Source organism: Hyla sarda, chromosome 8 (genome assembly GCF_029499605.1).
Source record: "Hyla sarda isolate aHylSar1 chromosome 8, aHylSar1.hap1, whole genome shotgun sequence".
Lineage (NCBI taxonomy): Eukaryota > Metazoa > Chordata > Amphibia > Anura > Hylidae > Hyla > Hyla sarda.
This window is the reverse complement of record NC_079196.1, coordinates 102,339,130-102,352,839: the sequence shown is the minus strand read 5'-3', so window position 1 is coordinate 102,352,839 and position 13,710 is coordinate 102,339,130. Positions and strand designations below refer to the sequence as shown.

At 41.3% G+C, this 13,710-nt stretch overlaps 1 protein-coding gene across 5 annotated transcripts in view; it reads left to right on the top strand.

The window, feature by feature from the left end:
- RAPH1 (Ras association (RalGDS/AF-6) and pleckstrin homology domains 1) overlaps positions 1 to 13,710 on the top strand; it is a 201,008-nt gene that overhangs the window by 79,795 nt on the left and 107,503 nt on the right. Inside the window, exon 1 of one of the 5 annotated variants that reach the window (XM_056537176.1) lies at positions 12,182 to 12,228. The exons of the other annotated variants lie outside the window; for them this stretch is intronic. The gene's annotated coding sequence lies outside the window, so the exon portion shown is untranslated. Of the gene's footprint in view, positions 1 to 12,181; positions 12,229 to 13,710 lie in introns of those variants that run through there. 5 annotated transcript variants of the gene reach the window in all.

Below are 13,710 nucleotides of genomic sequence, written 5' to 3'. Positions count from 1 at the left end.
TGTAGAACGTTCTCATCAGACTTGATTCTGTGATTATTTCCATCTACTGAGATAGACTGTTCCAGTAAATTTTGTAGAGGTTACAAGAAAAACTTGTTCTAGTGCTGCTATAGGCACAGACTGTTGACTAAACAAAATGGACTCCTTTTATAGTAATCCTGTATACCTTTTCTCTCCAGGGCTGTTAGTAGGAAAATAAACAAAATGATGGTTACTTCATAATTTCTATGGAAACAAAAGTGGATACCAAAAGCATGTTTTTATTTAAAAGACCAGAGTGGCACCCGGCTATCAACTTTAAGGGTTTATTAACCTTTAAAGACCATTTAAAGTTTTATACAGATATAATTAATGTAAAAGTGCTTTGCATTTCTTATCTTGTACTGATCTGGATTTAATACCTAGCCTAGGTCTACATACATGGTTGTACTGGATATTACTTATTGTTACTCGTTTTAGAAGCTTTTCTCATTTCTATATCCAAGTTCCCTGCGTGTTCTTCTCTTTGACCCCAATGACTAGAGTATATATTAGGGTACATACTTAATTTGAGTTAAATAGATTTTTCCAAAGGTTTTCATCATGTGTTTTTTTTTTTTTAAACTAGTAATGATTGGAGTCCTACTTCTGTGACCATCAGTGTTCACAAGATTTAAAGGGCCACTGTGTGCCTTCTTCATCTGTGCACTTTGTCTACCACTGAAGTTCAGTCCTATTTAACCCCTTAAGGACCAAGCCCATTTTCATTTTGACTTTAAGCACCAGGCCAATTTTATTTTTGCGTTTTCGTTTTTTTCCTCCTCGCCTTCTAAAATCCATAACGCTTTTATATTTCCATCTACCGATCCATATAAGGGCTTGTTTTTTGCTTGACCAATTGTACTTTGTAATGAAACCTCTCATTTTGCCCAAAAAATTTATGGCAAACCCAAATTATTATTTTTTTTGGCAGGGAATTTAAATGAAAACCACATTTTTGCACACTTTGGAAGGTTTCGTTTTCACACTGTACACTTTCTATTTTTGTACCGCTTAAAAAAATCTAACTTTTTGTAAATAATCAGTAATATACAATCGCCCTATTTTGATTACAATTGCCCTATTCGACTACACATCTCCCTGTGTGTTAGGGGATGTGTGGCCAACAATAATGAAAATGAAGAGCTGCTTGAACAATCCAGTGGGCCCTGCCGTTACCATAATTGAGTCAGCCCACCTAAAAGGGCTTGCTCAGCCAGATTACATGATAATGAGCAAAGGGGGAGGACATGGCTGATCTCCTGGGACACATAGAAAAGATTTCTTTATATATTTTTTGGTTGTTCTTATAATATAAGACAAAATTACATCAAAGAAGAGAAGAAAATAAAGGGAAGTGCTGGGATTTTAATCCTTCAATGTGATCTTGATAAACTTTTGTCTCTTTGCAACCATTGTAGCTACATTACAGTTAGAATAACCATCTAAGTTAAGATCAATCCTCTCCATCTTCGGTTTCCTCTGCAGAGCAATACTGTCTCAGATTGAAGTAATTACGGGTTTTATACCAGTCTGACATTGCAACATCTTAGTCAGCCTTTTCCCTCTAATCATATGTTGAAGGCTTGGAGAATATGCTACATAATATTATGTTTAGCTAAAAAATATTCTTACTGTGGATTAAATGTTGCATATTTTTCTTTTAACACTTTGTATCACTGTCTAAAATAAACTATTATATTACAATAATCATAGTATAGTATCATAAGAAACTTTCTGGTCTGTCTTGTGCTATTTTCAGTCCCCTCTCCATTTTTATTTGATCTGCCAGATTGTGATACAACCCTATACACAGTGCTCTTTAGTAGTCACTCCCTCCTGCTGTCAGATGGAACCGGGCTGATGTCTGCCTCCAGAAGTAACAAACAAAATTTGACATGTATTTTTTGGGCTACATTTCCTACTCTAACTTAAAGGGGTACTCCACAGGCCAGCGTTTGGAACATTTAGCTGTGTGCGCGCTGCGTTGGTCAGCCACGCCCCCTCCTGATGTCAGGCCACGCCCCCTCAATGCAAGTCTACGGGAGGGGGCGTCATCGACCACCGCAGCACGCACACAGTGTTCTGAGCTAAATGTTCCGAACACTGGCCAGTGGAGTACCCCTTTAAATTCAGTACAAAGTAATGCAGGTTAACATAATCCTTCCTGTTTTTGTATTAGTTTTTGGTATTTAGCCAAGTAAAGAGGAAAATGTAGATGTAATAAATGATCTCATGCACAGTGTAGGGATCTCTGCTGCCTTTCTAATTGCTTGGCTTTTAGGGCAATTTTTTTTAAGCAGTTCCAATGATGGAAGTTAATAGAACGATTATATCACCTTGAACATTACCTCCTAACTATTTGATAGCTCGGAGTCACAGGAGCACTAAGGGACTTGGTCAGGAGGGGATGGTTTCCAAGAGGAGAGCAACTCTCCAGATCACTCTGCCTTCTAAGGGGCCTTATAGATATATTGACCCCTGCCTTATACGAGCCTTGATCTAATATAGTGATGCTTGTTAATAATGGAGCCATGTAAATGCTTAGTTATTTATTTATTTTTTTAAATCAGTGCAAAACCAAATGTACAATTGCGTGATGGTTTGTGTGGCTCTTCACTTGTTGTGCACAGATCTCAATAATATCTAGGGCTACACAATAATATCTAGGGCTACACAACCCCAGCAATCAGCTGTCAAACAAGTGATTGCAGTTATTGGCTGATAGTTGGATCTTTTACATGGGGCTGTAATCACCCTGTGTAGAAGGCCCTTAAAGGGGTACTCCAGCCCTGAGACCTCTTATCCCCTATCCAAAGGATAGGTGATAAGATGTCTCACCGCGGGGGTCCCGCCGCTGGGTACCCCCGCAATCTTGTATTCGCCACCCACCTGTTTGAGCTGCATGCCGCGGTGCCAGCTCACAAACAGCCAGGTGGCGACCATGTGGCCGGAGTATCATGACATCATGACTCCGCCCCCGTGTCCTCACCCCGTGCCCCCGCTACGCAAGTCTATGGGAGGGTGCGTGACGGCCGTCACGCCCCCTCCCATAGACTTGCATAGCGGTGGCAGGGGCTGAAGTCACAATACTCCGGCCCCATGGTCGCCACCCGGCTGTTTGTGACCTGGCACGGTATTAAAAAGATTTGTAAATTACTTTTATATAAAAAAAAATCTTAATCCTCCCAGTAATAAGATGCTGTAGGCTCCAGAGGAAGTTGTATAGTTCTTTTCTGTCTGACCACAGTGCTCTATGCTGCCACCTCTGTCCATGTCAGGAACTGTCAAGAGCAATATAGGTTTGCTATTGGGATTTGTTCCTGCTCTGGACAGTTCCTGACATGGACACAGGTGGCAGTATAGTGCACTATGGTCAGACAGAAAATAACTATACAACTTCCTCTGGAGCATACAGCAGCTGATAAGTACTTACAGAAATAATTTACACATCTGTATAACTTTTTGGCACCAGTTGATTTAAAAACATGTGTTTTCCACCAAAGTACCCCTTTAAGTCCTACCATCTGTACTATCAAGTCTTGAGTATACAACTATTCAATTAGGACACGTCTGCAACAGCAGAAAGACTTTAATCCTAAGAAAGTCCAGGTTGATAACAATCTGCTTGAGGTAAAACAGCAGAACCCGCCAGAAATAAATATGTGGCAGACCCTTTAGGCTAGCTATACACATACACATACCTGTGTTTAGCCAACAACTGTCTTTCCCAACCCCCTCAAACTTACACAAAGGGTCATGGGTTCATGTTTATTTCAATGAGGTGTGAGGTTAGGATTCTAGCAGACACCTTTAATGCTTATATATCCTCATGTTCCCTCTGTATACAGTACATTAATGCACATGAAAACCATCCCTAAGCCTGGAGTTACATGAACTCTGTCTGTCTTTGACTACATTTTCTCTTTAATGTATTTTAAATCTATTGGATGTTTTTTTTTTTTTCTTATGAGGCAAAACCTGTTGCTGTATCATACCCAGTAAGAGTGAATGTGGTTGCGTCGCGACCCACATGTTACTGCAGTGGGACCACATTCACTTTCAAGACCTGTGGAGCAGACTGTACAACATGCCAATTTTGCCATAGCCTTAGGCAACCAAACCACCTTTCACATAAACTCCATATCCTGATTGTGTTGAATAGTGCCTGCTGTGTGTGTATATGTTTAGACATTGATCCCGCCTCCTCCCTCGGACTAATCGCAGTAATCCTTCAACCACAACTCCCTCATCCAAAACTCCCTTGTCCAAAACGCAGTCATGTCTGATTCTCCCTCAGACGCAACTTCCTGCCGCATAGCAGAGCCAATGCTGCACAGCACTGTATAGTAGAGCCAATGCTGTGAAACTTGCATGTGTACTACAGACACTACATGTGCTACAGAGTCTGTATAGCAGAGCCGACATTGAATAGCGTGTACAGCAGAACCTGTATAGCAGAGAGCCAACACTGACTCTGCTCTGCTACATGGCAGGAAAGTTTTTCGTCTGAGGGATGACGGAGTTTCGAATGAGAGATTTTAGGATGACAAAGGAGGGTGGAGGGAGTTGCGGCTGATGCCTGACTGAGATTGGCCTGAGGGAGGAGGCGGGATGCCGTTTCACCTGACGGAGGACGGAGTTATGGCTGACGACTGACAATGTCCTAAAATGGACACTGTAGATATGAAATTGTGCTGTGCACCTGCTTTCCATATACCCTTTATCTGTCTTTTATTCAAGAGTTGTTGGATTTGGCCAAGTATCCAGATATCTGGAGGAGAAATAACTTGACACAGAATGCATTTTCAATATAGGATGTTTCCAAGGTAACAAACTTTTCCAGGGTACACTAAGATATATCATTCCTTTATACTGAAACAATTTCATTTATTAAATCTGGCCAGAGATGTTGTCTGGCAGGTGAGAGCTGCTGGATATTGTATACATCAAACTATATTACGATTTCATGGTTTTGCAGCAAATACTCCAACTCATAGGCACCGAGCTACGATCCTGTGGATGCAGAAGCCTCGACTCTTGGGCCAACTGTGTTTTTATTGAAGAGCTGATTAATGAGTTCCTGGAAGCCTCCATAATAATGTAGAACAGATGCTAAGGTCACAGTCCACACTTAAAGAAAAAATGCGGAGCTAGGTCTTGGCCAACAGATTGACATCTCCCTTTTTCCGGTGTCATGTATTTAGATTTTTGTTATAGTTTCCAGCACTTTCTAGATGCCTCTTGGTTTTGTGGTTGGCTGAGAATGGCAGAGATAATATGGCTGATGGTGAAGAGCATCAGAAGCTGAACTTGGATAACAACTGTATATTATTTTTTTTGTCTTTGGCAACGGATGCAGCTGCACCAGATTGTTTTTCTTGCTCCCAAGTAGCACTTGCAGTAATGACTATAGTTTAGGCTACTTCCTCCCGATACAATATAAATAGCACAGGCATACTTGCAAATATTCTCAGTAAAATAGATCCTTGTTTCCTGCTGCTGTATGCGATGCACAGAATACTGAAATGCCTGCTTCTGCAGGGGATTTCTCCACGGGGCACTGATCCTTGGGATAGTAAAAGGAAGTACATCCTGTTATAAATTTCTCACTGTTCCTCCTCTCTTAAAATGAGGGAAAGAACCTTACTGCAATACAAGTATGTTTATTGCAAAAAGCGAAATCTTTCAGGATGTGAGAAAAATATTGATGGCCATGTGATCTACTATACTATGAATCAAAAATATTCATGTTTTTTTTTTGGGTTCTGTGAGCTGTGGTTTACAGAGCCATAATGTTTGATACAGAACAATTATTTAGCCTTTGAATTCAATAATGTGAGTAATCGGTCTCCTACTCAGATTAGTAACAACCACAAATAGCAGCCATAATAATGCCTGTAGGTGGAATTGCCTCAAGTGACCTAAAGACTTGCCTTGTTGTACCGTGGTAAACTTTTTTTTTTTTTTTTTTTTTTTTTTTTTTTTTTTTTAAATCAACTGGTGCCAGAAAGTTAAACAGATTTGTAAATCACTTCTATTAAAAAATCTTAATCCTTCCAGTACTTTTTAGGGCTGTATACTAAAAAGAAATCCAAAAAGAAATGCATTTCCTGTGATGTCCTGACCACAGTGCTCTCTGCTGTCCATTTTAGGAACTGTCCAGAGAAGCATATGTTTGCTATGGGGATTTTCTCCAGTTCCTAAAATGGACAGCAGAGGTCAGCAGAGAGCACTGTGGTCAGGACATCACAGGAAATGCTTTTCTTTTTTGGATTTCTCTTTAGTATACAACCCCTAAAAAGTACGGGAAGGATTAAAGGGGTATTCCAGGCCAAAACTTTTTTTTATGTATCAACTGGCTCCGGAAAGTTAAACAGATTTGTAAATTACTTCTATTAAAAAATCTTAATCCTTCCAATAGTTATTAGCTTCTGAATTTGAGTTGTTTTCTGTCTAACTGCTCTCTGATGACACGTCCCGGGAGCTGTGTAGTTCCTATGGGGATATTCTCCCATCATGCACAGCTCCCGGGACGTGACATCATCATTGAGCAGTTAGACAGAAAACTTCAGAAGCTAATAACTATTGGAAGGATTAAGACTTTTTAATAGAAGTAATTTACAAATCTGTTCAACTTTCTGGCACCAGTTGATTTAAAAAAAAAAAAAAAAGTTTTCCACGGTAGTATCCCTTTAAACACTACAGCTCCGTCTTTGGGATTGCAGTTTTGATTTGTGTTACTGCAGTTGTGGTTTCCTATAGCAGAAGATGTAGACCTGGCCATATGGTTTTCAAAACTGAACTAGAATCGCCAGTGGTATAGAATGCTATCAGTTTTTGAGTACTTATTCTTTTTTGGCAGAGGAAAAAACATATTCTTTTAAGCTCTGTCACATGATATATTTTTTTTTTTTTGGACCTAGTACAGTCATCCCTCAACTTACGATGGCCTCAACATACAATAGTTTCAACATACAATGGTCTTTTCTGGACCATTTTAAGTTGAAACCAGACTCAACATACAATGCTACAGACAGTCCACATCTGTGAGAAGTGTCAATGGCCGGAAGAACCGACCAATCAGAATAGGCATTTACTCGTAAAACCCCTGTATTACTGAAGCGTATGCACTGACTGATGTCTGGTAGCGCCCCCTACAGTACAGGGAGGTATTACATGTTCTGTACACATTACCTGTAGAAGGGTTACCTGCTCCTTTGGACATCAGGTAAGGGCGACTCCATATTACTTTTTTAGGACACTGTGTGTACTGTACAGGACCCTGAAGAAGCTCCTGTCCTCTACATAGACCAGTGTTTCCCAAGCAGGGTGCCCCCAACTGTTGCAAAACTACAACTCCCAGCATGCCCGGACAGCCTTTGGCTGTCCGGGCATGCTGGGAGTTGTAGTTTTGCAACAGCTGGAGGCACCCTAGTTGGGAAACACTGACATAGACAGTGATTACAGCTCCCAGCAGATCTTTCTTACTTTTATATGAAAGGATTTGCTTTATCTATATTAGTTATCTACTTATTTTTCTTTAATTCTCACTTTTTCCTATTTTTGGATGACATTTTGGTGCCTTTCGAACCGATTACCAGGTTTCCATAGAGTTCTGGTCTCAACATACAATGGTTTCAACATACAATGGTCATCCTGGAACCGATTAATATTGTAACTTGAGGGACCACTGTATTCCCCGCTTCCCTGCACTCACGTATGGTATATCTGAAAAGAGGAATTACATTAGTGAATAGCTGTGTTTATTCAAACAGCTGTGAACCATTTCCTTTTCTTTCCCTATTTCTTTTTACATTTTTGTGTCTTGTGCCAAAGGAATTCTTTGAGGTCCATAACCTTACGTTTGGCAACAAAGCTCGGGAGAATGATGTTATTTAGCAGCAGCAACTAGTTATTCTAAATATGTAGATATGTGGGTAGCCAAGGTCAGAGGGTGGTTACTTCTATTTTCTTCAGTTCCCAGTTTGCTTACTGTAAAACATTGAATAAAAGCAAAATAATTTTGGAAAGAATATGTTTATCTTTGTTACATAGCTTAGGCTGTTTTGTGGAGGACAGTGTGGAGTGAAGCATTAGCGTAATGTGATCTCCGTACTTTCTTACTCCTGTGCCATTAATACGGGGCATCCATATGGTCTCCAACAATCTGACAGTTCTCAATGAAATACCATGAGGGAAATGTATTAAGAATGTTGTTTTATACACCAGTCTCCAGCCTTTGTGTTTTTATCTTAACATTTTTGCTCCATCCGCCATACGTATGGCAGAAGTCGCGGAGAAATGTATGGAGTGAACTCTGGAGCTGAGCTTACTCCTTCACAGCTAAGGCTAAGTTCACATCTACGTTAGAGCTCCTTTCAGAAGCTCTGTTATATAATTCCTGGAGGAAAAAAACAGAGCTGGTAGATCCCTTGCACAACCAACATTAAAGGGGTACTCCCCTGGAAAACTTTTTTTTATTTTTATTTTTTTTAATCAACTGGTTCCAGAAAGAAACAGATTTGTAAATGACTTCTATTTAAAAATCTTAATCTTTCCGGTACTTATCAGTTGCTGTATACTCCACAGTAGGGATCGACCGATATCGATTTTTTTTTTAGGGACGATACCGATAATCTGTGACCTTTCAGGCCGATAGCCGATAACTTATACCGATATTCCGGTATAAGTTATTGGCTATTCCCCCCCCCCCCCCCCAGGCCATGCAGAAGCTGCTGCAGATCCACCGCTGCCGCCCGCTTCTCTCCCCCTGCCTGTCCTTGGGTCCTCCCTAGTCCAACCACCGCTGCCCCATTGCCTCCCCCATCCCCGGTTTTATAATTACCTGTTCCCGGGGTCCGCGCTACTTCTGGCTCCGGTGGCATCCTGAGCTGTCACTGTGCGCACTGACGGTGATGTCGCATTGAGGACGTCACTCGTCATTGCGCTGTGCAGCGTGCAGGACGTCGCAGGAACCAGAAGTAGCGCGGGCCCCGGGAACGGATAATTATAAAACCGGGGATGGGGGAGGCAATGGGGCAGCGGTGGCGGTCTCTGGCCGGCGAGGGGGCCGTCTCTGGCCGAAACCGATAATGTCCAAAATCGTGAATATCGGCCAAACCGATAATCGGTCGATCCCTACTCCACAGGAAGTTCTTTTCTTTTTGATTCTTTTTGAATCTGACCTCAGTGCTCTCACCTCTGTCCATTTAAGGAACTGTCCAGAGCAGAAGAGGTTTTCTATGGGGATTTGACATGAACAGAGGTGTCAACTGAGAGCACTGTGGTCAGACTGAAAGGAAATTAAAAAAGAAAAGAACTTCCTTTGGAACATAGAGCACCTTGTAAGTACTGGAAGGGTTAAGATTTTTTAATAGAAGTAATTTACAAATCTGTTTAACTTTCTAGCACCAGTTGATTTAAAAAAAAAAGTTTTTCAGTGGAGTACCCCTTTAACAGAGCCAATTAACTTGAATATGGTCTGCCAGGTTTTCCTTCCATGTCCATTTTGCAGAATTTGAGCGAAAAGAAAACCTGATCTGCAGTTTTTTTATGCTGCTTAAAGGGGTACTCCGGTGGGAATTTTTTTTTTTTTTAAAGCAACTGGTGCCAAAAAGTTAAACAGATTTGTTTATTACTTCTATTTAAAAATATTAATCCTTCCAGTAGTTATCAGCTGCTGTATGCTACAGAGGAAATTCTTTTCTTTTTGAATGTCTTTTTAGTCTGACCACAGTGCTCTCTGCTGACACCTCTGGCCATGTCAGGAACTGTGCAGGGCAGGATAGGTTTGCTATGGGGATTTGCTCCTGATCTGGACGGTTCCTGACATGGTGTCAGCAGAGAGCACTGTGGTCAGACTGAAAAGAGATTAAAAAAGAAAAGAACTTCCTCTGTAGTATACAGCAGCTGATAAGTAATGGAAGGATTAAGATTTTTTTAATAGAAATAATTAACAAATCTGTTTAACTTTATAGCACCAGTTGATTTAAAAAAAATAATAATAAAAAATTCCACCGGAGTACCCCTTTGAGTACTGACATTTTGATAGGTTTAATGAACAGAGCAATGCTAATGTGAACAAAGCCTTCAACTGTGCTTCAGCATCCAGGATCATAGAAAACTCTGATCCCATCTATTGTAACCACCGCATCTACATCTTCCTTCATCTTCCTCCATCCGTCACATCCAGATAAGGGTGCATTCACATCACATTTTGGACATACGGGTGCCGGATCCGGTGGGGGGAGGGGCAAATCAGGCACTCCCGTACCACGGCCGGATCAGCCCGTGACTCCATTTACTTTAGTGACCCAACCAGAGTCAAACGGTGACTCCGGTCGGCTCAGTTTTGACCCCTATGCAGTTTCCTGACCGGACCTAAAACCGTAGCTTACTACGGTTTTAGGTCCAGTCCAAAACCGCATACGGGTCAAAACTGAGCCGACCGTTGTCACGGTTTGACTCCGGTCGGGTCATTAACCCCTTAAGGACTCAGCCCATTTTGGCCTTAAGGACTCAGACAATTTAATTTTTACGTTTTCATTTTTTCCTCCTCGCCTTCTAAAAATCATAACTCTTTTATATTTTCATCCACAGACTAGTATGAGGGCTTGTTTTTTGCGCGACCAGTTGTCCTTTGTAATGACATCACTCATTATATCATAAAATGTATGGCGCAACCAAAAAACACTATTTTTGTGGGGAAATTAAAACGAAAAACGCAATTTTGCTAATTTTGGAAGGTTTCGTTTTCACGCCGTACAATTTATGGTAAAAATGACGTTTGTTCTTTATTCTGAGGGTCAATACGATTAAAATGATACCCATTATTATGTACTTTTATATTATTGTTGCGCTTAAAAAAAAATCACAAACTTTTTAACCAAATTAGTACGTTTATAATCCCTTTATTTTAATGACCTATAACTTTTTTTTTTTTCCGTATAAGCGGCAGTATGGGGGCTCATTTTTTGCGCCATGATCTGTACTTTTTTTTGATACCACATTTGCATATAAAAAACTTTTAATACATTTTTTATTATTTTTTTTTAAATAAAATGTATAAAAAAAGTAGGAATTTTTTACTTTTTTTTTTTTCGTTCACTCCGTTCACCGTACGGGATCATTAACATTTTATTTTAATAGTTCGAATATTTACGCACGCGGCGATACCAAATATGTCTATAAAAAAAAATTTACGCTTTTTGGGGGTAAAATAGGAAAAAAACTGACGTTTTACTTTTTTATTGGGGGAGGGGATTTTTCACTTTTTTTTACTTTTACATTTTTTTACATTTTTTTTTACACTTGAATAGTCCCCATAGGGGACTATTCATAGCAATACCATGATTGCTAATACTGATCTGTTCTATGTATAGGACATAGAACAGATCAGTGTTTTCGGTCATCTTCTGCTCTGGTCTGCTTGATCATAGACCAGAGCAGGAGACGCCGGGAGCCGGATGGAGGAAGGAGAGGGGACCTCCGTGCGGCGTTATGAATGATCGGATCCCCGCAGCAGCGCTGCGGGCGATCCGATCATTCATTCAAATCGCGCACTGCCGCAGATGCCGGGATCTGTATTGATCCCGGCACCTGAGGGGTTAATGGCGGACGCCCGCGAGATCGCGGGCGTCGGCCATTGCCGGCGGGTCCCTGGCTGCGATCTGCAGCCGGGATCAGCCGCGCATGACACGGGCATCGCTCCGATGCCCGCGGTTATGCTTAGGACGTAAATGTACGTCCTGGTGCGTTAAGTACCACTGCACCAGAACGTACATTTACGTCCTGCGTCCTTAAGGGGTTAAAGTGAACGGAGTAACGGGCTGATCCGGCCGGTGTACGGGAGCGCCCGGTTTGCCCCTCCCCCCGCCGGATCCGGCACCCGTATGTCCAAAACGTGGTGTGAATGCACCCTAAGCAGAAAAAATATATGGTTATCCTGTCACTACGGCAGCGTCACAAGTGAGGATACTGCTGTTTAGTTACATCTGGCGGTATAGTCTTTGCCTTATTGAAAGGGATTTTTCTTTCTTTACCCAGTCACTTGGTTTTTCAGGGTTAATCCATATAGAGAATGAGACCTGGCGGTTACTATGACAACAGACAATAGAGCAGAAAGCTTTATTTATATTTGTAGCTGGGATGAGTTTTACCAGGAGCTTAGGATAACAGAAAATGCCACTGATGTTGTGGTATTTTTAGGTCAGAACACTTACCAGGGTGACTCTGCTTTACCACTCATGCACAGGGACATGGCTGGAATACATTTGACACATTTTGCCTGTTGCTTAGTTTTACACTATATTAGTGAGCCTTGGTCTTCTTGTAGTGTAGCATTTTTATTTCCTTTTAGCTCATAGTATAACCAAGGTGTTAGGGCAGCGTTACCAAAGATATACTAGTCAAACTAGAAATATATGAGCCTGTTTGCCAGTATGGTTCCTCCATCCTTTTGTAAACCACTATGTATGGTGCATTATCCTGCTGAAAAGCACTGCCATTAGAAAAAAACATGTTTTATAGCTGCAACAATGTTTTATATAGGTAGGTGGTATATGTCTAGGTAACATGAATGCCAGAACTAATTTCTCTTTGTATAACATTTCTTATTGTATTACTTGCTCTTTAGGCTTGCCCTCTTTCCATAGTAAGTCATGTACACGCACCTGGCTGTCCATATGATCCATCGTAATTTGACTTTAGTTAAAGTTGCACATAGTGGTGTCCTGAAAATGTGTCAGATGTAATGAAAGCCACAAACAGTTTGATCCTTTTTCTGCCTGTTTTATTGTTGGACTAATACTTGTAAAGCAATCCTGATAGTATTTGTAATTAGCGGGATGGAGATGGTCTCTATTGGGCTTAGGAATAACTAATATGAGCATCTAGAAAGTCTAAGGGGAGAGCGTCAGAGTAGCGAATGGAGTTAGAGAGTAGTAAGGTGGGGTATTAATAGTGGGGCAAATCTCTTGTAGTATGCTGCCGTGAACCCGTCAGGGCCAGGAGATTTCCCATTCTTAAGACGAGCTATGGCAGTCTCCACCTCTTCCGGGGCAATAGAGGCATTAAGCACTTCCAAGGCGTCAGGTTGGAGCGTGGGAAGTGTGGTAAAAGAAAGGAAAGAAGAAAGTGTAATCAGAAGCGAGGGGGGGATGGGAGGGAGCAGAATATAAGGCAGAATGAAAAGCATCATAAACTTTATCGGGTTAGAGGTGTGTACACCAGGGCGGGGTTAGAGAGTGTGCTGCCTTATTAAAGGATGCCGTGCCACGTAGCATGGATGACAATAGGTGATCTGGCTTGTTGGTATAACGATAATATGTAACATTGGTCCAACGTACAGCCTTTTCCACTGAATGTGGAAGGAGTGCATCAAGCAGCACCCTGGTGTCACTGAGAGACTTGTAGAGATAGAGAGAGGGAGATTACTGGTGTGCAAACATCAGTCTACACAACTTGGCCTCAAGGGTTGTCCTAGTGGCCTTGTGGTCCCTCTGAATCCCTGAAGCAATAGAGATGATACGACACCTCATAAAAGATTTATGTGCCAACCACACCCAACTAGGGGCACTAGCAGGGCAAGCATTAGTAGAAAAATAAGATGACAGTTCAGCCTCTAATTGTGACTTAACCCGTGGCATAGTAAGTAAGGACTCATTTAGTCTCCATCTAAAGGGGTCCGCA